The 23,745-nt window shown below is 47.3% G+C and overlaps 1 protein-coding gene across 1 annotated transcript in view; it reads left to right on the forward strand.

Moving 5' to 3' along the window:
- Window positions 1-12,981: 12,981 nt before the first annotated feature.
- The window catches only part of ZNF507 (zinc finger protein 507), a 94,287-nt gene continuing 83,523 nt past the window's right edge, over window positions 12,982-23,745 (forward strand). Inside the window, exon 1 of the mRNA XM_069217603.1 lies at window positions 12,982-15,783. The gene's annotated coding sequence lies outside the window, so the exon portion shown is untranslated. The remainder of the gene's footprint in view (window positions 15,784-23,745) is intronic.

The following is a 23,745-nucleotide window of genomic DNA, read 5'->3' on the forward strand; positions in this document are numbered from 1 at the left end:
GTGACTTCTCCTACAAACTCCAACTCAAACCACTTGGAGTAATGATCCCCCATCACCATTTGAGAATTAGTTTTCTAAACTTTATCACTGTTACTGCACAAAGAACATTCCTTGACTAACCTCTCTGTCTCGATACATGCCAGGCTAACAAAATAATTTGATTCTGCTTTTCATCTTACTCCTGCCTAAGTGACCCTGATGATCAAAATCCACCAAGTTATTCCTCAACAATAAATGAGGTATCAACTTTGCACCACGTCACACAGTAGATTCATCTTCACAAAGTTCATCTTTAACAATCAAATATCTTTGCCACCCTTCTATTTGAAGTGGCCAACCCTCCTTGATCCATTTAGATAATGATGTCAACTTAGCATCCTGCATAACAGATTCTTTCCATTGTTCAGCAGATATGGTTTCCATATCCATGCATTCCACGGCTGCTACCTATTCAGACTCATCTAAATCATCACCAGAATTCCTACAAATGTCACTCTATACTTTGATTCTCAATAAAGCATCAGCAAAAACTATTTATGTTCCCTGACACGTATTGCATGGTGTAATTATACTCTTCAAAATTTGCTAACCATCTAGCAATCCTCTGTGATCAAACATCAGAACTTTTAGTAGACAAACATCTAATGGCTTATATACCATTTATTGTAAGAACTAACCATAAGTACTAAAGTGTTCAGCAGCCCAAAAAAACGCTAAAGATTCTCTTTCAATGACTGAATAAGGCTTTTCCACAGCTGATAAAGTACATGATGCATAGACTATTAGCAATTCTTCACCATCTTCTAAAAAATAACAAAATAGCACCCAAACTATAAGCACTGGCATCAGTAGTAATTATTGTCTTATACAACAACTTGAAGCTGTTCAGGTGACATGCTTTAGAACTTTCTTGCTTTATATGACATGAAAGGCAGAAAGCTGATGTAAGATGCAGTACAGGTGGAGAGGATGTGAGAGGCAGAGAGCTGACGTGAGACACAGGAGGCAGAACTTGCTCATAGTATAACCCATCAGTCTGCAAGCAGCCGGATCAGCCAGAGCTGCCAGAGCCACAGGTCTGTGAACTTGTACCCCAAACTCTCCAGCTTCTTGCCCTTGGTGCGACCCGTGAGCAGGACGTGAGCCCCCTAGCTGAGCCGTAGCCAAGCTGAGCTGTGGTGCTTCGAGGCTGATTGCTGATAATTGGGGGCTCACGGTTCTCCCTTGCAGTTTTCCTGCAGGTGGTCGGTGGCAGCGTTGAGCTGAGTTGGGCACAGCCGTGTTTTAGCTGTAGCCCGCCCTCCATTAATTCCACTAATTTTGCAACATTTGCTGGGGCCTCCTGAGTCCAGGAGAACTTCTGGAGAAATCGAGGCGTGACCTCCTGTGGTGAGTGACACACTCAAAAGCATGAGCATGAAGGCAAAGGCAGACTATGGAAAGCAAATAGTTGCATATTGAAAGTCAACTACAACTGCACCTTTGAGAAGCTTAAATCTGCGTTGAACATTGTCCTCTTGTTCAGTAACAGCAGTGGGCGAGGCCAGCCCAGAAGTAGTAGTACATGCGTGCTCACTAGGTATGGGGGAAGGACCTTATCGCTACTGAAGCGGCCCGCTAGGTGTCGGTGCGGCTTGTGGGCAGTGGTCCAGAACCCCCTATGTGTGCCCTCAGACCCCCAACCTTTGTTGCTATACTTGGACTTTGTCCATTATTGCCTATTATTGTCCACCATTGCAAGCATCTCTTATTCCTGACTATCATCGAGTATTAGCATTTGAATAGTATCTAAATACCTGTTGGGGCCTCTCAAACACAAACAAGCATTGCTAAAGCCAATAGGTCTCAACTACACAACAGCTATTGGCTTTGGCAATGTGTTTTAGCCATGTTGTACACTAGCGTGGCTGCTGTTCAGCATAGCTAAAAGCTAGTGGCATGGAGTGTCATAAATTGGACTGGGGGAGTAGAGTGTCATAGAGTGAAGTAGAGTTTAGTGGTTCAATGGCAGAGACTGTTGTTCAGCAGAGTTGCATAGAGTGGGATGGAATAGGGCGGACTGGATTGGAGTGGATTGAGGTAGTGGGACTGGATTTGGGTTGAGTGGAGTGGGGTGAATTGGAGGGGTAGACTGAATGGATTGATTGAAAAGGGGTAGGGTGGGTGGGTTTGGAGAGGGGTTGGATTGGAATGAGGTAGATTACACTCAATTAGGGTGGATGAACTGGATTGTAGTGGGTGAACTGGATTGGAGTGCTAGGGGTGGGGTGGGGTGAATTGGATTGTGGTGGACTGGACTGGATTACAGTTAGATGAATTGGAGTGGGGTGGAATGGTGTGAAGTGGGGTAAATTAAATTGTATTGGAGTGGGTTGGATTGGACCAGACTGGATTGGAGTGGGCGGACTGGAGTGGAGTGGGGTGCACTGGATTGGAGTGGTGTGGATTGGACTGGATTGGGTGCACAGGAGTGGAATGTACTGGACTGGGGTGAATTGGAGTGGGGTGTATTGATCTGGATGGGGTGGATTGGATTGGGGTTAAGGGGTTGGAGTGGGTGGAGTGGGGTGGACTGAAGTAGGGTGGAATGGACTTGAGTGGTGTGGGCTGAATTGGAGTGGGGTGAATTGGATAGGAGTGGGGTGGAATGGACTGGGTTGGGTGCATTGGAGTGGAATGTATTGGACTGGGGTGGATCGGAGTGGGGTGTATTGATCTGAATGGGGTGGATTGGATTGGGGTTGAGGGGTTGGACTGGGTGGAGTGGGGTGGACTGGAGTAGAGTGGGGTCGGCTGAATTGGAGTGGGGTGGATTGGAATGAAGTTGACTGAAATGGGGTAGGGTAGATTCAAATGGGGTTGGGTGGACTGGAGTGGTGTGGATTGAACTGGGGTGGATTGGAGTGGGGTGGGTTGGTTTCCATTGGATTGAATTGGGGTGAATTGGGTTTGGGTGGATTGGAGTGGGGTGGATTGGACTGGAGTAGGGTGGATTGAACTGAGTGGGGTGGACTGGATTGAATGGGTGGATTAGATGGGGTTGATTGGAGCTGGGTGGATTGGATTGGAGTGAGAAGGATTGGAGTGGGTTTGATTGGATTGGAATGGTGTAGCGTGGGAAGGACTGCAATGGGTGGATTGGACTGGAGTAGGGTGGGCTGCAATAAGATTGACGGGAGTGGAGTGGGTGGATTGGAGTTGATAGTACTGGAATGGAGTGGAAAGGATTTGAGTAGGGTGGATTGTATAGGAGCAGGGTAAACTGTATTGGGCTGGAGTGGGGTGGGTTGGGGTGGAGAAGGTTGGGTTGAATTGGAACGCATGGGTTGAATTGGAATGGTGGGTGGTCTGGAAGTGAAGCAGATTGTGGTGGATTAAACTGAAGTGGTGTGGACTGGATTGGTGTGGGGTAGATTGGCTTGGCGTGGGGTTTTCTGGAGTGGATTAGATTGGTGTGGGATGAATTGGAGTAGGGGGGATTGGAGTGGGGTGGACTGGATTGGTGTAGGGTGGATTGGCTTGGCATAGGCTGGACTGGATTGAAGTGGGGTGGATTGGAGTGGGGTGCATTGTATTGGGCTGTAGTGGTGTTTGTTGGATTGGTGTGGGGAAGACTGGATTGGATTGAATAGGGTGGATTGGACTGGAGTCGGGTGGATTGGATTGGAGTAGGGTGGATTGGACTGTAGTAAAGTGGTTTGGACTGGAGTAGAATGGAATTGATTGGAGCTAGACAAGTCAAAAGTGATCACTACCCCCTCACAGAGAGCCTTGCTTTGAGCTTCAGCGGAAATTTGATGCAGACATATGTATGCCATATGTATCCTGTTTCAATTACATCAACTAACAGCAGGAGATCTATCCGCTGGAAGCCTGACAAATATCTAGTCACGTTACCACAGCTAGAAGCCTTCTTATATAGGGTGGGAGAGGTTTTTTCACTGAGCAGGGCATAGGGAATGAAATTATACTAGACACTTCAGGGGTTGCTATCAGAGATTAAATCAATGTGGACATGCCTAGTCAAGCTTACTAACTGAAGGCAAGTCAATAAGCCCATGCTTACCTGGTATGATGAAGAATGCTATGATATAAAAGGGCTAGTTTCTCAAGTGCTTATCCACTGTCACTCGACTGGCAGAGTGAGTGTATTTTCAGATCTGCAGACAGGCTTAAAGCATCTATTAAAAACTAAGAGAGCTAGTCACCAATGCTTATTATGGGAGGAACTGAAGGAGGCTACAGACAAGTAGAATACAAAGTACTTTGGAGGAGCAAGCAATGTTGAAAGGGGAACCACCAACAAGTTAAGTCATCATATCAGCACAAAGGAATGGGAAGGCCATTTTAGCAATCGGTGAAGAGATAGACTGAAGGAGGAACTGCATAGTTATTAGACCACAGACACACGTGTAGAAATAATCGAAGTGAGGCTGTCCAACTAAACATTTTAAGACCAGAAGTTGAAAGAGCACTCTTGTTTATGAAAAAAATAAGGCACCTGGTCCCAATGCAGTTCCGGTAGACATTTTCCAGATGGAACCTACTGGACTACTAGCCCTGGAATCTAACTAGGGTCTTCAAAGTCACCATAAATACTTGCAGTATGCCCCTGTCTCTGTCACAGCAATCTTCATCCCAATTCACAAAAAAAGGTAGCCTAAGGAATCCATAAAATTACCTCCCCATCTCCTTCCTGGATGGAGTGGGAAAAATATTGGGCAATAGGCTACATGGTAAGGTTGACTCTGGAAACCTTCTAACCAATTTATTTCATTCACAAGAGGCTGTTGGAAAGGAACTCGAATCATTACTTCAGTGTGATATCATTGAGCGTTCTACTGGTCCGACGCCATGGGTGTCTCCCATAGTGGTAGTACCCAAAAAGGATAGTGAATGAGCTGTACACATCTGTGTGGCTATGCATCATGCGAACAAGGCAACTGAAAGAGAACAACATCCAGGTCCACACACTGCTGACATGATAACACAATTGAATGGTGCAAAAGTCTTCTCTCACATTGATTTAAATAAAGGATATCATCAGTTGGAACTCCGGGAGAAAAGCAGGTACATTACAAACTTTTCTACACATATTGGTCTGTTTCGATACAAAAGCCTCTGTTTTGGTGTGTCATCAGCAGCAGTTATTTTTCAAGACGTCATTAGACGTATCATACAGCCTGCCATGATGGCTTTCAACTATAGCTATGACATTAATTTTTGGAGCTACACAAAAGGAATACAATAAGGCACTCAGATAATTGTGTGGGTTACTTGTTGATGCAGGTTTAACACTGAATGTTGAGAAATGTGAATTAAATAAGACAAAACTAAAATTATTTAGCCATATCTTTTCTGATGGGGGATGACACCAGATCCAGCTAAACGCTATCAACTGCCAGTCCCCCACAAGATTTTCCCATGTTACGCTCATTCCTTGGTATGGCCAGTTACTGTTCCAGATACATACAAGAGTTTCCCACTGTGAGTGCTCCATAGGGAGAGTTGACAAAAAAGAATGTTTAATTTCACTGGTAACATGAATGTGAGCAAAGTTTTAAGAGAATCAAACAAGATATTGAAAATGCTACTAAAATGGTATATTTTGATCCAAAGCTCCATACAAAAGTTGTTGTTGAAGCTAGCCCAGTCAGGTTAAGCGCAATCCTTGCAGAGCACAACAGACACTTAAATGCTCAAAGACATATTGTGGCTTGTGCAAGCAAAAGTTTGTCCCAGACTGAACTTTCTTATTCACAACCTGAAAAAAAGAGCTAGGCGGTGGTGTGGGCTTGTGAACATTTTCACGTATTCCTATATGGCAAACCTTTTATGCCTGTGACAGATCATCAAGCATTGCTGACCATCTTTGGCAACTCAAAGGCCAAGAGGCCTCCGCACATTGAACGTTGGGGTCTACGATTACAAGAGTTCAACTACACAATTGTGCATTGTCCAGGGAAAGATCAAAACCCTGTCGACTACTTCTCCAGAGTGCCTACACATTGTCAAGAAAGCTGAAGCCTACATAAACTTAATTGTGAAATCAAACACACCAGCTGGCATCTCGTTGGAACAAATTGTCACTGCCACGAGTCAAGATAGTGACATGTTAAAAATTGAAAGACATTATTACACATCAGTCTTGGAACCAACATACTCGACCTCTTACCAGTGACAATGAATACCAGAAATTTAAAAATGTCAAAGATGAACTGTCTGTGACACAGGAAGGTGTTATTCTGATGGGGTTCAAGAATTGTCATTCCGGAGAGTCTGTGACAGCATATAATTGAAGTGGCCGATGAAGGATGTCATAGAATTGTTGCCATAAAACGAGCTCTCCGAGACCAAGTCTGTTTTCCTCATCTAGATAAAAGAATTTAAAGAGAGTTGCATGCCTATCATCTATGCAACTGCCTGTCACTGAAAACCACTCAACACACCTTAAGTATGTCAGAGTTGCCAAAGCATGCATGGGAAAGAAGTGCTGTTGACTTTTTCAGTCCACTTGACAATGGATATCACCGGATGGTGATACCCCCACTTTCTATTAATAGAAGATCTCTAATCTATCACTCAGGAAAGAGTAATTGAGAGATTAGATGGCATGTTTGTGACATGGGGCATTCCTTCAATTTTAAAATCTAACAATGACACACCTTTCAATAGTAAAAAATTCAGAGACTTTCTGAATCTGCTTAATGTAAGGCATCAGAAGAGCACACCTCTTCGGCCCTAGCCTAATGGCCTTGTTGAACGTTTCATAAGCACATTAAAGAAAGCTGTACAGTGTGCTGCACTAGTAAACCTCAACCTCAAGACTGTCTTGAAAACTACCTTAAGAGCTTACCGTTCTACACTTTACTCGACCACAAGCGTAAAGCCCTGCAAAGTTGATGTTTGGCAGAGCAATGACGACCACATTACCTCAATGGACCACGACAAGATCAAAAATTGAGGAAGAAACCCGTACAAAAGACTTGGATCGTAAAAAGAAAATGAAGGCCTCTGCAGACAAGAGACGACATGCAAAAGACATTGGCCCTCATTAGGACATTGGCGGTCTTTTCCCAAGACCGCCAATGCCACAGGCACCAGAAGATCACCAATGTTGGCGGTCTTCCGCCCACCATAATATGGACACTGCTGGATTTCCGCCACAATTAGGGCAGAAATCCGGCAGTAGCCATGCTGGTGGGCGAGGCGCCTGGGCGGTGCTACCACCTGCACCGCCCCACCAGAAGGACGCCACCAGCTGTATTATGGCCATTAATATGGCCTGGCAGTGTCCTGCTGGCGTGGTGCTGCCCACGGTAGCAGTGCCCCTTCCTGTTCCCTGCCGGACGACCACCTCGCCAGACAAGGTAAGTAGGGCGTCCAACAGGGGAGGGGGGTCTTGTGTGTGGTGTCTGTCTGTGTGTTTGAATGTATGTGTGTGTGCGTGTGTGAATGCGTCTGTGAGGGTTGTGGTGTATGCGTGCTTGTATGCATGTGAGTTAATGTATGATGCAGTGAGTGTGTGTCTGCATGTTTAGTGTGTATGAGTATGTGTGAGTGAATGCATGTATGGATGAGTGTGAGTGAATGCGTGTATGGAAGTGGTGGTGCATGGGTGTGTGTGTACATGATTGCGGGGTGGGTGGGGGAGCTGTGATTCTAGGGGGTTGGGAGCTGCTGTGATTCTAGAGGGATGGGGGGTGGTGGAGCTTTCTACCGTGACAGGAAAGGAATTCCCTGTCACCGGTAGCCCTACCACCATGGTTTTTGTGGCGGTAGGCTAGCTCATAATACCGCTGGCAGTCATGTGTGCACCACTGGGTCAGAGATCCATATATCCTGCATGGCGGTAAGAGTGGAGATGTGGCAGTATACACTGCCAACCTGCTGACGATGATACTGCCACATTAACCCTGGCGTCAAATAAACGCCAGGGTCAAAATGAGGGCCATTGTCTTCACAAGAGGAGATCAGGTGCTTGTCTGTCAGCCAAGAAGATTTAAGTCTGATGCTCCATTTGATGCCGAGCCATTCCATGTTGTAACCAGCAAAGGATATACAGTACCTGCCCAACGCCCGGGATTCACTGCATTTCAGACAGGTGGCTCATCACTCGTCAGATACCGTTGTTAATGTAGAGACTGGTTTGAAAAGCACAATTAGAAAACCCAAGCCTGCTTTTGCTCCTACATCACCAACGCAGATCATGGACTCTCCTATTGCTGATTCCCAGTTTCTGTAGACACGTGTGGAACGAGTCATCAAAGTGCCAAGAAGGCGTATCGAAGAGCTCTGATTGCGTAGATGTTTGTAAAAAAATTTAATTTTGTATTTAACAGAGAGGGAGATGTAGTGTTGTGTGATTACGAATGATGTAATTTTTTGGGCTCCTGAAGGCCTCTGTAGAGATGTGACGTAAGTATTAGAGATGTGACGTAAGTGTTATAACGTGCTTCTGGCAGGCAGGTCGCTCCCTACACCGCTGCCCTGTGCCACCTCCACTCAGATGCCATTGTTTTATTTTTGCCCTTTTTCCTGAGCGCTTCCTGAGCTCCCAAGCCGCTGCGCCCCGGCCCCCCCTCCACCTCGAATTTCATTCCTTTCCCGCTGCTGAGCCCTTCCGGCCCCACCACCCCCGCTCTCCCATTGGCCGATCCCTCCCTCCTCCCAGCTGCCACTCCCTCCCACCTCCCCTCATATGGCCGCCGCGGCGCGGTGAACGAAGCGACCCTTGACCCTGCTTCTGGCAGGCAGGTCGCTCCCTACACCGCTGCCCTGTGCCGCCTCAACTCAGGTGCCATTGTTTTACTTTTGCCCCGTTTCCTGAGCGCTTTGTGAGCTCCCAAGCCGCTGCGTCCCTGCGGCCCCACCCCCCTCCCTCCACCTCGAATTTCCTTCCCTTCCCGCCGCTGAGCCCTGCGGCCCCGCCCCCCCTGCTCTCCCATTCGCCGATCCCTCCCTCCTCCCAGCTGCCACTCCCTCCCACCTTGCCTCTTATGGCAGCTGTGGCGCGCCAAAGGCAAGCCCGTCTGTGCCTGGCCCGCACCCAGCGCCACTCCCCCTGGCTCGCATGGCCCCCACACCTCCCCACGCCGCTATACTGCCAGTGACCTCCACGCCCTCAATCCAGGACGCCCCTCCACCTGCTTCCAGTCCTCCCCAAAGAACACCATGGGACCTTTCTCCTGCCAAGCCTGCCGCTTCACCTGTACCCTAAAGCACCGCGACAGACCTGCAGACAACCACCTCAGCTGCATCCTACTCAACACCCGCTCCATCCACAAACATGCCATTGAACTCTGGGACCTACTAACCTCAACCTCACCGGACATCGCCTTCCTCACCGAAACCTGGACAATCACGGCCTCGGAACCCAACATAGCCATAGCCATCCATGAAGGCTACAAAATCACCAGAAGAGACCGCACCAACAAACCAGGAGGAGGAATCGCCATAGTCCACAAAAGCACCATCAAAGTCTTGAGCAGCACCCATGTCACCCTCAACCTCGATGAGCACCTCCACTTCAAAATCCACATCAACGCCAACACCACCCTCAAAGGAACTCTGATCTACAGACCCCCAGGCCCCCGTTCTCAATTCTGTGACGCCATTGCCAACATCGTCAGTGCCAATGCCCTCGACTCCACAGAATACATCCTCCTTGGCGACCTGAACTTCCACCTAGAAAACAACAACGACACCAACACCACCAACCTGCTGGACAACCTCGCCAACCTCTGCCTCAAACAACTCGTCACTTCACCCACCCACTCCGCAGGCCACACACTCGATCCCGTCTTCTCAGCCAGCAACCACGTCTCCTTCAGCCACACCACTGAACTCAGCTGGACAGACCACTGCTGCATCCACTTCTCCTACCAGAAACCAGTCATTCACCACCACCGCACACAACCCCCCCAACGCAACTGGAGCAAAGTATCAACGGATCAACTGATCTCCACTCTCGCCAGGGCCCCACCCCCTGGGACCCCAGACCCCAACAGAGCCGCCATAGAAGACTGCGCCAACACCCTCGCACCGTTCTAAAAAAAAACAAACACCTTCCACAGAACCAAGGCCAGCTGATTCTCCCCAGACCTACAGGAATCCAAACGGCTATGTTGCAGAATGGAAAAAACCTGGCACCTTGAACCTACCAACTTCAACCACATCGCTTTCAAGGATGCCATACGCAAACATCACCAACTGATCCGCACCACCAAAAGGACCCACTTCAAAAACCGTATTGACACAAACGCTCACAACAGTAAAGAGCTCTTCAGCATCATCAAAGAGCTCGTCACTCCCAAGACCTGCTCCAACAAACCCCCGCCATCACAGGAATTCTGCAACTCACTCGCAACCCACTTCCATCGAAAGATAGAAGAAATCCACAACAGCTTCAACCCCCAGACCCACCAGCTGACTACAAACACCCACGAATCCAACGCCCCAAGCAACACCCACCTCCTCCACACCTGGACACCCATCAACAAAGAAGACACTGCCAACACCATGGCCTCCATCCACTCCGGATCACCATCGGACCCCTGCCCACACCATATCTTCAATAAAGCATGCATCATCATCCTTCGAGTCAGCCACCTTCCCAGAAAGATGGAAGCACGCAGAAGTCAAAGCCCTGCTGAAGAAGCCCAAGGCAGACCCAGACGACCCCAAGAACTACCAGCCGATCTCCCTCCTCCCCTTCCCAGCCAAGGTCATCGAAAAAATCGTGAACAGACAATTATCCCAGCAAGGCGCTCGACACCTCCCAATCCGGATTCCACAAAAACCACAGCACCGAGACTGCACTCATTGCTGCCACAGATGACATCAGGACCACGCTCGACGAAGGAGAAACAGCAGCACTCATCCTCCTGGACCTCTCCGCAGCCTTCGACACGGTATGTCATCACACTCTCTGCACACGCCTCCACAACGCTGTAATCCGCGACAAGGCACTTGACTGGATCTAGTAATTTCTCGCAGGCAGAACCCAGAGAGTCCGCCTTCCACCGTTCCTGTCAGAAGCCTCCAGAATCATCTGTGGCGTCCCCCAAGGATCATCGCTCAGCCCCACGCTCTTCAACGTTTACATGGCCGCACTCGCCAACATCGCACGAACCCACCACATCAACATAGTTTCCTACGCAGACGACACTCAGCTGATTCTCTCCCTCACGAAAGACCGTACAACTGCAAAGAACAACCTCCACAACGGACTTCACGCTATTGCCAGCTGGATGGAATCAAGCCGCCTCCAGTTAAACACAGACAAGACTGAGATCCTCAACTTTGGCGCCAACCCATCTGCATGGAACGACTCCTGGTGGCCCACCTTCCTAGGATCCGCACCCCCGCCCACCACCCACGCACACAACCTGGGATTCATCTTGGACTCCACACTCAGCATGACTCAGCAGGTCAACGCCATCTCCTCTTCCTGCTACAACACTCTCCGCATGCTCGCAAAATCTTCAAGTGGATTCCCGTCGAAACCAGGAAAACTGTCACCCACGCCCTGGTCAGCAGCCGACTGGACTATGGAAATGCCCTATATGCAGGAACAACAACCAAACTCCAAACAAAGCTGCAAAGAATCCAGAACGCATCCGCCCACCTCATTCTTGATGTCCCACGCCGCAACCACATCTCCCCCCACCTCAGAGACCTACACTGGTTACTAGTATCAAAGAGGATCACCTTCAAACTCCTCATCCACGCAAACAAAGCCCTCCACAACACAGGTCCAGCCTACCTCAACGACAGACTCACCTTCTACACCCGCAATCTACGCTCCGCCAGCCTCGCCCTCGCCTCCGTCTCCCGCATCCGCCGCACCACCGCCGGAGGAAGATCCTTCTCTCACCTAGCCGCCAAGACCTGGAACTCCCTACCGCTCCACCTTCGCCAGACCCAAGACCTCTTGACATTCAGGAAACACCTCAAGACATGGCTTTATGACCAGTAGCTCCCCCCCCCCCACAACGTCTTGAGACCCTAACAGGTGAGTAGTGCGCTTTATAAATCCTTTGATTGATTGATTGGTGAAGTGAAAGTAGGTATAGAATGGGAAGTTTGCGGTTACATTGAGACGAATAAAGACACATACTTCATAGCTCTGTATGTGGTGCATTCTTTGACGGGTACCCAGGCTGGGGAGTACGCCACATCTCTCTCTCAGCCAAGGAACATTTCCTTATTGCCTCAAAACTGGACAAGTCACATCACTGCTAAAAAAACCATTGCGCAGATGTAAATGGCCACAACAATTTTTACCCAATATTCAACCTGCCTTTGCTTGCAAAAATCCTCAGAAGATGTGTTGCAGAGCAACTTAACCAACACATCAAAGAAAATAACGTCCTTGAAGAATAGAAATTTGGTTTCAATCTGGGCTGCAGCACCGAAACAGCCCAGCTACATACAGGTGGTTGCTGATACTCATCTAGTCCAAGATTCAAGCAACTCTTGCCTTATGACTCTTGGGGGCATATTTATACTCCGTTTGCGCTGAATTAGCGTCGTTTTTTTTCGATGCAAATTCGGCGCAAAACTAACGCCATATTTATACTTTGGCGTTAGACGCGTCTAGCGCCAAAGTATGGGCAAATAGCGTAATTTTTTTGCGTGAACGCCTTCCTTCCGTTAATGAGATGCAAGGAAGGCGTTCCCGTCTAAAAAAATGACGGCGACGCAAATGCGTCGTATTTATACTCCCGGGCAAAAATCACGCCCGGGAGTGGGCGGGTCAAAAAACCCCGCATTTGCGCCACTTTTTAACGCCTGGGTCAGGGTAGGCGTTAAGGGGCCTGTGGGCTCAAAATGAGCCCACAGGTGCCCTCCCCTGCCCCCAGGGACCCCCCCTGCCACCCTTGCCCACCCCAGGAGGACACCCAAGGATGGAGGGACCCATCCCAGGGACATTCAGGTAAGTTCAGGTAAGTATAATTTTTTTTTTTTTTTGGGTGGCATAGGGGGCCTTATTTGTGCCCCCCTACATGCCACTATGCCCAGGGGACAGAAGTCCCCTGGGCATGGCCATTGGGCAAGGGGGCATGACTCCTGTCTTTACTAAGACAGGAGTCATGTAAATGGCGTCTGGGCGTCGTTAAAAATGGCGCAAATCGGGATAAGACGATTTTTTAGCGTCAACCTGACTTACGCCATTTTTAAGACGCCCTAACGCCATTTTTCCCTACGCCGGCGCTTCCTGGTGTACGTGGTTTTTTTCCACGCACACCAGGCAGCGCTGGTCTGCTTGCGCCGGCTAACGCCATTCAATAAATACGGCGCCCGCATGGTGCTTCAGAATGGCGTTAGCCGGCGCAAAATGTTTTGACGCTAAACTGCGTTAGCTCAGTTTAGCGTCAAAAAGTATAAATACGGGCCTTGATGTCTTATCAGCCGCTTTCCACACAGTAAACCACCTTCTGCTCTTTGACATACTCAGAAATCGAATTGACAGCAATGGCGCAGCCCTTCAATGGTTTGAATTATTGCAAAAGATAAAAATGAATAACTGTCTTTCAACTCCACTGGATGTAGATCGAGGGGTCCCTCAGGATACCATCCTTGCTCCGACGTTATTCAACCTTTATGTGAGGCCTCTTGGAATCCTAGTCAGAAAAGAAGGGATCTTCTATCATCAATTTCCAGAAGACACCCTACTGTATTTAAGGTCTCCTCTCTTACAGGACATTTTGTCATCCCTCTAAACTTCGTTCAAAACTGTGTGACTTCTCATAATTTAAAATGAACCCTGCCAGAACTGAATACCTCATCATCTCCTTTTAGAAATCAACACTTCTGTAAAATCCTGGGTGTACTCACTCAACATCCTTAACTGCAAACCCACCATTTTTGACAAACATCCTTAAGACTCACCACTCATCCGAGATAAGAGACTCAACTTACGCTTGCAAATGAGGACAATGGCCAGCAATATGCGTTATCAACTGCATCTTCTCTGGGGAATCCGACAATATATTCCAGACCAAGACCTGAAATCTCTTGTTTAATCACTGGTGCTTTCGAGCATTGACTATTGTAACTCTCTCTTGACCAGTCTCCCCAAAACCCATTTCCTCCCTTTGAAAGCAGTTCTTTATTGAGCTGCATGCTTGGTCTATGGGGCCAAAAAGAATGACTACATCTCACCTATGCTGGTCACTCTCGCTGATTGTTCACTAAAGCCAGGTCCATAAATAAGACAGCTTCCACCACTCAAAAGGCCCTACACTCATCCACGCCACATTACTTGGGAGACAAACTTAAGCCGCTGGAGGCACTAGACTACCGCAAAATGCTAATGCTTGAAGCTCTGACCTTTAAAAAGGAACAACTTGTGACATAATCCTTCTCAGGATATGTGATTAGAATATGGAACTCCTTAGTCCCAAAACTATGTATCACCAACTTGTGGGCAATCTGCAAAACTGAGTTGAAAGTCCTTCTCAAAGTCACTTTAACTAACCTCATCCCAGCTTCTCCTCCTGGAGAACATGCTCTTTCAACTACATTGCTTAGCCTCTGACCATGAGATTTACTGCACTACCTGTCACATTAGTCCCAAACTGGAACTTGGCATACCTACTTCTTCAAACAGTAGTAACTCTGTGCTCTATGTAAGGATCTACCCTTTGAATTTTGGACTCAGTATAATGATCTATGTTTCTAATTAGGTTAACATTGGTAAAGCTTATATTTGTAATTCTGTGCCTTATGTAATGACCTGCTACTCAGGGACGGCTCCTCCGCTAGTGGGGAAAGGAAAAATAAAATGATAACGCAATGTTATTGCCATTTCCTTTTTCCTGGGAGTAAGAGGCGGGCGGGCTGGAGGGAGGGGGCAATAGGAGGGCAGTAGGAAGGGTTTTGCAGCACAAAGTGCGCATGTTTGTTTAGCCAGCCGTGTTGGGCTGACCAAACAGACATGCGCAGTTGAGTGGCAGCCGCCACTGCTGCTACTTTGTAATTTGGGACCTTCTGGAACCATTTTTGTCTATCATAAAGCACTCTTGCACCTTTGTCTAATGTCCACTGTATACAAAAATGCGTAAAATATGAAATAACAGCGCAAGGAATTATTTTCACCTCAGCATACATGCAACATTTTAGAAGAGTAAAGTGCAGATTTAAATAAAATAATCGAGAGTGCATTTCTCCTATTGGCTTCTATAGAAGCAGAAGCAATTTCAAGCAGACGACAGGCAAAATAAAGCCATTCTATTGCTTCAAAAATCGGGAGTCTCCCCCCAGCATCGGGTATACTGTCACGTATGCCTTAGAAACATCTGACTACAACAAGGACACGCCGCTGTAAGCCGGATTCGCTCCGGCCCTGTGTGCTGAGCTGTAGATAAAGCTGATGCAACGGCGGCCACTTCTAGGGTGTCTGGCAGGTGATACACAAATTGCACGTAAGTAGAGGAATTGTATGCCACCTGTCCGGTTTCAGGGAGAGAATGTCTTCGTGAGCAGCACAGCATGCGCGATCTTCCTAAAGGTACCAAACGCAATTCTTTAGGGCCCCACCCACCTTGCCCTCCTTCTAGGTTCCCAGGAGCGAGCCCCTAGCAGGAACGCTGCTCACGCAAAAGCCGTCAGCGGTGCTCCACGTACACACCTTCGCTGAGCCACCCAGCCACTGGTCCCGCAGCAGTCACGTGACCAGTTGATGAATCACGTGACCACTCTCCAGTGTCGCCATCTTGGCTGTGTGGAGTCACCGCTGTTGCAGAGGAGTGTGAATCCACTGCACCGGAGTCGCAGGTACCGGGGGCTTTTAACCCGAGGGGAGGAGGCAGAAAATCAGCGACTGCAGTGGTTTTAGGCATTGCCACTGCCATCTTTGCATTACTTCGTATATTGTCACTTGCTTTGTTGGCACTCCCTGTGTGTAGTACATTCAGCTAACGTGTGGAAACTAAATACCCAGCTGTCTGTTTTGTACTGTTCCTCCTTGCAGCTTGTGTGTTGCCACAGCCGCTGTACCAAACCTGTATGCATCATGTTTTGCAGGCATTCCATTCAGTTCCTCCTTTACGCAGTTTCTTCATCTGGCCTGTGTATTTAACCCATATGCAGAATCCAGTCACCGCACATGGCCTCTCCACTTGGCAATATATGTCCCAACAACCCATTTACAAAAATAGAGCCACTCAGTCGTATGCCATACACTTAAGCCATCAGCCGGTGGACTTTTCTTCTGTTCGTCTTCTCTTTACACCACATCTTGTCGCCCTAGAAACCCCCTCTCCCCCTTGCGTGCTGCTCCTAACTTTTATAGGCTACCACGTGTGCGCCTCCACCACTGTGCTGTCTGCCACTCCTCCTTCGAGCACGCTATGCGCCCCTATCCCTCGATGGCGATACAAGTCCCTTGTCCGCTCAGAACAGGATGCTTTGCCGCCGCCCCCAGCACCCTTTAGTAAGATTCTGGGATCCACTTCATGCCCTCTCTGGTGTGATGACCACGCACATTTAAGTTGACCCAATACTTCAGTCCTGCGGAGTGATCAGCCCGCTCTCTCGTGCGCCTTGTTCCACATCCACACGTGAACTGTCAGGTAACACTTATCGGCAAACACGTGCCTCGCTTGGCGATGATCACAATTTATCTAGCATACCGATAAAAAAAACAGCTTTTAAACCCAATATCAGGAATTACATATTTGAGTTTAATACTTTAACAATCATTTTATTCTAACCATTTTATTTCACATCATTGGCTTTTGCGTCTTTCATTCGACAAAATAGCTATGCAAGTTACTCATTTGGGGGTTGAACATAGGTGTTTGGTATTTTTCACCCTTTCCTTCACTTGATTTCTCCTCTCGTTCTAATGTTAAAAATTAAAGTGAGGGGAAGGCTTACTGCAGAGGTTCACCCGGTATCTTTTGACACTGCATAAAATAATGTTTTGGTAAAGTGGGTAGAATAGTGAAAATGTAATTCATAGCGCTATCATTCGTGTGGGAAACTATACACTGTATTTTGACATATTTTGCCTTCCTATCTTACATTAGCTCTGCCTTACTACACACAATTACTGCATCTGAATGAAGTATAACCTTTTTAGGAAAGCAGCAGCCCTCTTTCAAACGAGTCCTCTGCGTCTTTATATGTTGAAAAAGTATTATCTAATAATAAATAGTATGTGTAGTAATATTGTTTCAAGCTCTTATTTGACATTATAACACACGAAATGGCAATATTTTTGCTATTTGTAGTCACTCTAACTCATTTTGATGCCCGAGTTCAGGCATTCTTGTGGCCTGTTTGTTAATGTGGAAAACCCTTTTACACTGAAATAATATGAGCGACACATTTGTCCTTCTTGATGTAGTCAGCCTTGCTTGCACACTGCTGGGGCTGCCAAATATCAGGTGCCGTGCATCACCTGATTTCCTAGTGCTCTCTTTCATTTAAAATGTCATTGTATTCTGGGGGTTGTAGTCTTGAATCATATGAGTTGAAGATACTCAAACTTAACACGGCTGAAAACGAAACAAAAAAGCACTGTCAATGCCAACAGGTCTGGCTTTTAAATTAAAGTATATTCATCCACCCACTGACTCATAATTGCTTGCATCCACTTAGACAACTACAATAAACTCACAAGCTCAACAGGTTATACAATATGAATTAAAGTTGAAAATGAAAATATGCGGCCACTTGAACATGGCGGGCAATGCCAGATAAAAAATAAACATTGCAGAAGGTGGTAGTCTTGTAGTGGTATTGTACATGGTGTTCTGTTTTGAAGTTCAAACTTGGACACCACATTTAGGACCAATTTGTTGGCCGTCTTGGTTTAGTATAAATAGTAAAACTACGGACATTACCATTCTGTGAAATGATCGAGAGTTGAAATATCGCATACCCACCCTCCTGTGTTTGGTAAGTGGCTTAGACGAAAACAGACGTGGATGGTGATAGGTTCCCAAATGGTTTGGGAGGTGGGAGTTGATTAAGGTTTAAGGTCATGCTAGGTCCTGGTGGCCCGTTGATCGGGATATGGTTTCTACTGGTATAAATTTGCCTTTCCTCCTTTCTAAAAGCTTGATAGTTGTTTTTCCTTCTAAAGATGTTTGTGGTTTTGCTGGGTATTGGTTCTTGGGAGGCCTTGGGGTTGCATGAGGGGTGCCCTTTTACCTAAACGTTTGCTATCCTGCGATCACATTATTGGGGTTTAGGTTGGTTGTGCTTTAGGTTTGTTTGCTGTTTTAGTGCAGACAGTGGCAGAAAAAGGAAGGGATGTGGATGAGTCTGAGAGGGCTAGAGTATCACTGGGCGGATGTATTAATCTCAAAAAAGTTTGGGAGAGAGGTGGAAGAAGCCGGTAATTGCCACCTTTAGATGGAAGGAAGATTGTCAAGGGCATGGCAACGGGAAGCAAGAAGGGCACAGTCTGAGGTGATGGTAAATGGCTGGGATCACTGTGAGCTATAATTGACCTTGTTTTGGGGGTTTGTAGGAGTACAGAGAGGTTTAAGGGTGGCCTGGGTGATAGCTTCTGGTTTTGAACTATAGTCTGCATCTTGTGTATCCAGTGTAATACGGTTTACGGACCTTGCTTAATGAAGCGCCTTTTAAACTTTTATTAGTTGGTTTGTGGCCTGTTGTTCTGTCTCACTCGACGTGGTGCATTTCAGATACATGCCCGCGAGTCATCTCGATGGTCATTTTCAGCACTTATTCCTGCTTCTCTACGTGGAAATAAATTCATTTATTTTTCCCGACCATTCAACGAGTGCTGGACAGACTGCCTAAAATAGCGCGATGTGCATTTATACACTCCCCCTCCCCCGAACTGTGCCACCGCATTCTTTGGAAGCTTTCCAACAGCTGCTGCCATGTGGGGCCGTGAAGTTTAGCTGCAAAGAGTCAGTGGAAACCACTGCTCTCGAATGCCAGGTTTGATCAACTTTATCAAACTACCCACAGTAGTCCAACCACTGCAGACTTAATGTGTTTTGCAGTTTAAGGCAATTCAGTAAAAATATTTTCTTGGAGTTTCTCCCACGTTTCTTTTAAAATATTCTTTATTCATGCATACTTGTGTTCCCTAATACTGTCTGAATTCTGTCGTTATGTGTTTTGTGGTTGCTGAGTTGGCTTCGTATATTGTAGACGTAGCGGACACTATGAAAGGGCACGTTCACCAGCTTCTTGCCTTTCTATCCCCTCAGGCAGTCAGTGAGCCGCGCAAAAAACTTAATTTCTTCTGGGCGTTGCTAGTAAATGTTCTCTGTGATTGTGTTGGAGCCTTAGCAAAATGAAACGGCGTATTCTCCACTTCGCTGACGGTCCTAATGTATTCCCAGAGTTACCTTTCGCCTGCTTCTTGGGATTCAACAGAGGTTTAATTTCCTCACTGATACACCTGTCATTATATGAACTACAACAAAAAGTCCTAAAAAAGACAATACCATAATTCGAAAGTCGTAATATTGACCAGCAAGTATTGTGGGGCTGAAGTCAAACACCCAAACCACATTATATGTTGATGTGTGTGTGTATATATAACACCTTTGCATGCTACGCAAGACTTTCCAATGGGTTACTTTAAAAACTAGAACAGTCACCCACGCCCTCATTAGCAGCAGACTGGACTACGGCAACGCCCTCTACGCAGGGACCACAGCCAAGCTTCAAAGAAAACTCCAGCGAATCCTGAATGCAGGCGCACGTCTCATCCTCAACCTCCCTCGCCACAAACACACATCCACCCACTTCAGATCCCTACACTGGTTGCCCATCAACAAAAGGATAATTTTCAAAGTCCTCGTCCACGCTCACAAAGCCCTCCACAACACAGGACCGCTCTACCTCAACAAACGAGTAAACTTCCACATACCAACTCGACAGCTCCGCTCCGCCGACCTCGCAATAGTCCCCCGCATCCAACGCACCGCCTCCAGCAGCAGATCCTTCTCCCACCTCGCCGCCAAGACCTGGAACTCCCTCCCCACCAACCTACGCAAGACCCAGAACCTCCTAGCCTTCAGAAAGCACCTTAAAACATGGCTCTTCAAGCAGTAAAAGCCACCCCCTCCCCCCCCACCCAGCGCCTTGAGTCCCTACCGGGTGAGTAGTGCGCTTAAGAAATTATTTGATTGATTGACCAAGTTCAAGATGGTATCAATCAATCAGTGTATTTGTAGAGCGCACTACCACCCGTGAGGGTCTCAAGGCGCTGAGGGGAGGGGGGGGGGTGCTGCTACTGCTCAAATAGCCAGGTTTTGAGCCACTTCCTGAAAGTCCGCAGGTCTTCGGTCTGTCGTAGGGGTAAGGGAAGGGTGTTCCAGGTCTTGGCGGCGAGATGGGAGAAGGATCTGCCTCCGGTAGTCGCTCTTCGGATGCAGGGGACGAGGGCGAGGTCATCTGAGCGGAGTTGGCAGGACGGGGCTGGATGGCATGTCAGACTAGCTGCTCTTGCTACACATTTTTTATTTTTTTTTAAATCTCTTGGTTTTTTTTTTTGACCGTGTGTTTAACCCCTTCCCCGCCACGGACGTAATGGTTACGTCCATGGCAGCGCCCGTGTGGCGCCATGGACGTAACCATTACATCCTGAATGCTGCCCTCGGGAGAAGCGCTAGCGCTCCTCCCGAGGGCCGCCCCCCCCACCCCCCTAGGTCAGGGCTGACAGGGGAATCCCTTCCCCTTCAACCCCTAACCCCCCCCCCCCCCCCTGTGACGTCAGCGCGCGAGCGCGCCCTGACAATCACACAACCTCCCCCATCGCGCTGGAAGCAGAGCTTCCAGCGCGATCGAAAGAGAAATGCTCAGCATTTCTCTTTCGATCACGTGGGGGAGGCCCGGAGGGGCTTCAAAGGGAAGGAAATGTATTTCCTTCCCTTTGAAGTCTCTCCGAGGGTTTCAAAAGCCGGATTGCTTGCAATCCGGCTTTTGAAACCCCACTAGACACCAGGGATTTTTTTTTTTCTATGAAATTGACAGAAGGGAGCGACCCCTTGGGCAAGGGTCGCTCCCAGGGGGTCATTTTTTTTAAGGCCTAGATCGGCCTATTATTAGGCCGATCTGCCCCCAGTGGGGGCAGAAACCTCTAGACACCAGGGATACTTTTTTTTTTTTTTTTTTTTTTTTATTTGTTTTCTTTTGTTTTTTAGGTGTGGGATGCGACCCCTTAGGCAAGGGTCGCTCCCATAGGGGGAAATTATATTTAGGCCATTTCTGCCCCCTTTGGGGGCAGATTGGCTTATTTTTATGAGGCCAATCTGCCCCCAAGGGGGGCAGAAACCACTAGACACCAGGGAGTTTTTTTTGTTTGTTTGTTTTTCACGTAAGGGGAGCGACCCCTTAGGCAAGGGTCGTTCCCTTGGGGGGCAAATTTATTTTAGGCCATTTCTGCCCCCCATGGGGGCAGATCAGCCTATTTTTATTAGGCCGATCTGCCCCCACGGGGGCAGAAACCACTAGGCACCAGGGATTTTTGTTGTTCAGGGATGTGGAATTCCTATCGCCCGACGCCCGGGACATCTTGTTTGGGGTCAAGGGCAACAAGTTTTTATGTTTACTTTGTCCTTGGGACAAGTGGGCCCAACCCTCTGCAGCACAAACCCTTTGGCTGCCTGTTTATAGAGAGTGGAACTCTCTGCAGTTGAGGTAATGTGTTTCCAAAGATAATGCTGTTCGAACTTGTATTTATGGTTCATTAGTTGAAAGCCTTCATTATTAGGGTGAGTGCTGTAAATAAATGTTTTAAGGTCACACTTCACTACTGACGTTGGTTCCAGTACCAAAAAAAAAAAACGTGTATACACATGTTTGAAAAGTTTAGGCTATGAGGCTAATTATAATGCTCCCAGAATGCTCTCTGATTAGATGCAAATGAAGTGTCATTTAGTAAAATGTGTTGATGCATGCTAGTATTTCCCAAAAATATTTCAAATGAAAAATCAGTGTAACCATTTTCAACACGATTATGGGAAGCATGAAAATAAACAAACACTGACAAAGCCAACTGATCTGACATATTATTATAAGTCTTTTAGTTTCAGCAATGCGTGTCTTGTTTTGACATGGCTTTTGTAACACTTTATTGTTGTGGGAGCTACCAGGCCCTCAACATTGTAACAAACACTGGCAAAAAAAAACCAAAAAGTTTTTGAACTCTAAAAGCACACGCTGCCACCAGTGGCATAACAAAGGCCCTGCAGCCGCCCTCCAGGGGGCCCCTTCAGCACAGCACCTGCCCTGAGTGAGTCTGGAGAGGGGGCTCCTCCATGTTCTTTGCAAAGGGGCACCCTCCAGTTTCGTTACGTCACTGATTGCCACTGTAGTTCCTGACACTGAACAAAACTACTTTGTGTGCCAATATGATTCTTGTGGAAGAGCAGAATGCAATCGCTCACAGTAAAGCCAGCTGAAAGAGAGAAATAGAAATTTAATAAACACAAAATGTCTTTGTTAACACCAGACCTAATTAGGGACCAAGACCCACATGTAGGTAGCTTTTTGCATGTCGCAAACAGAGACTTTTGCTGTTTGCGACGTGCAAAAAGGACATCGCGATGCACAAACCCAGTTTTGCGATTCGGTAACCTGGTTACCGAATCGCAAAACGGGTTTGCGACTCGCAATTAGGAAGGGGTGTTCCCTTCCAAATTGTGATTCGCAGTGCAATGTAGGATTGTTTTGTGACCGCGGGCGCAAACCAATCGCAGTTTGCACCCATTTCAAATGGGTGCTAACACTTTCGCAAAAGGGAAGGGGTCCCCATGGGTCCCCTTCCCCATTGTGAATGTCACTGTAAACATTTATTCAGAGTAGGCAGTGGTCCTGCGGACCACTGCCTGCTCTGCTTTCGTTTTTCTAATGCATCTCGTTTTCCTTTAAGGAAAACGAGCTGCATTACAAAAAAACAAAAACTGCTTTATTGAAAAGCAGTCACAGACATGGTGGTCTGCTGTCTCCAGCTGGCCACCATCCCTGTGAGGGCCGCCATTTGCAAGGGGGTCGCAAATTGCGACCCACCTCATGATTATTCATGAGGTGGGCATTTGCAAAGCCCTTGCGAATCACAGATGGTGTTAGGGACACCATCCTACATTCGGATTTGCGACTCGCAATTTGCAGGTCGCAAATCTGAACCTACCTACATCGGGCCCCAAATTCTTAAAGAAAGTCACAAAAATGCACCCATGGTATATGTCGTACCCCAATAAAATATTTGTGAACTGTATTTTAGCATTGGGTAAATACGATGTGTAGATTTGCTCATGTGAAAATCTATTGAGCATTTGCAAGTTCATTTTCCCTCCAGCCACTTTCTTCCCAACCCTGGAAGAAGTTCTAATTCTGCCATTGTCAGGAGTAAATGTCCAACCTTTCTTATTATGGGAAAATATTAGAGAGAAGCTGGTGAAAATCTTTAAAACATGCAGGTTAGTAGGTTTGCAGACTCAAAGGCATTCCAGCCCTGGAACTATTGCTTACTGCTTCCTCCAGCCCCAGTATACAGATCTGCAGAAAGGTGGCAAAATAAGGAAATTGCTACAGGAGGGATTGAAACTGCAAGTATTCAAGCCCTACTATGGTGGTAGCCCTGGCATAATCAGAGAGGCTATTATCAGAGCTCTTACATAATGAGATTGCTGCCATAATTTGTCGCCACACTACATGGCACCAAAGGGACAAGTAGATCTTTTTACAGGACAAGTAGATTTGAGAAGCAACCTGTCCCCTGGACAAGTAGATATTTTA

The sequence above is a fragment of the Pleurodeles waltl genome, chromosome 12, assembly GCF_031143425.1.
Source record: "Pleurodeles waltl isolate 20211129_DDA chromosome 12, aPleWal1.hap1.20221129, whole genome shotgun sequence".
Classification (NCBI taxonomy): Eukaryota; Metazoa; Chordata; class Amphibia; order Caudata; family Salamandridae; genus Pleurodeles; species Pleurodeles waltl.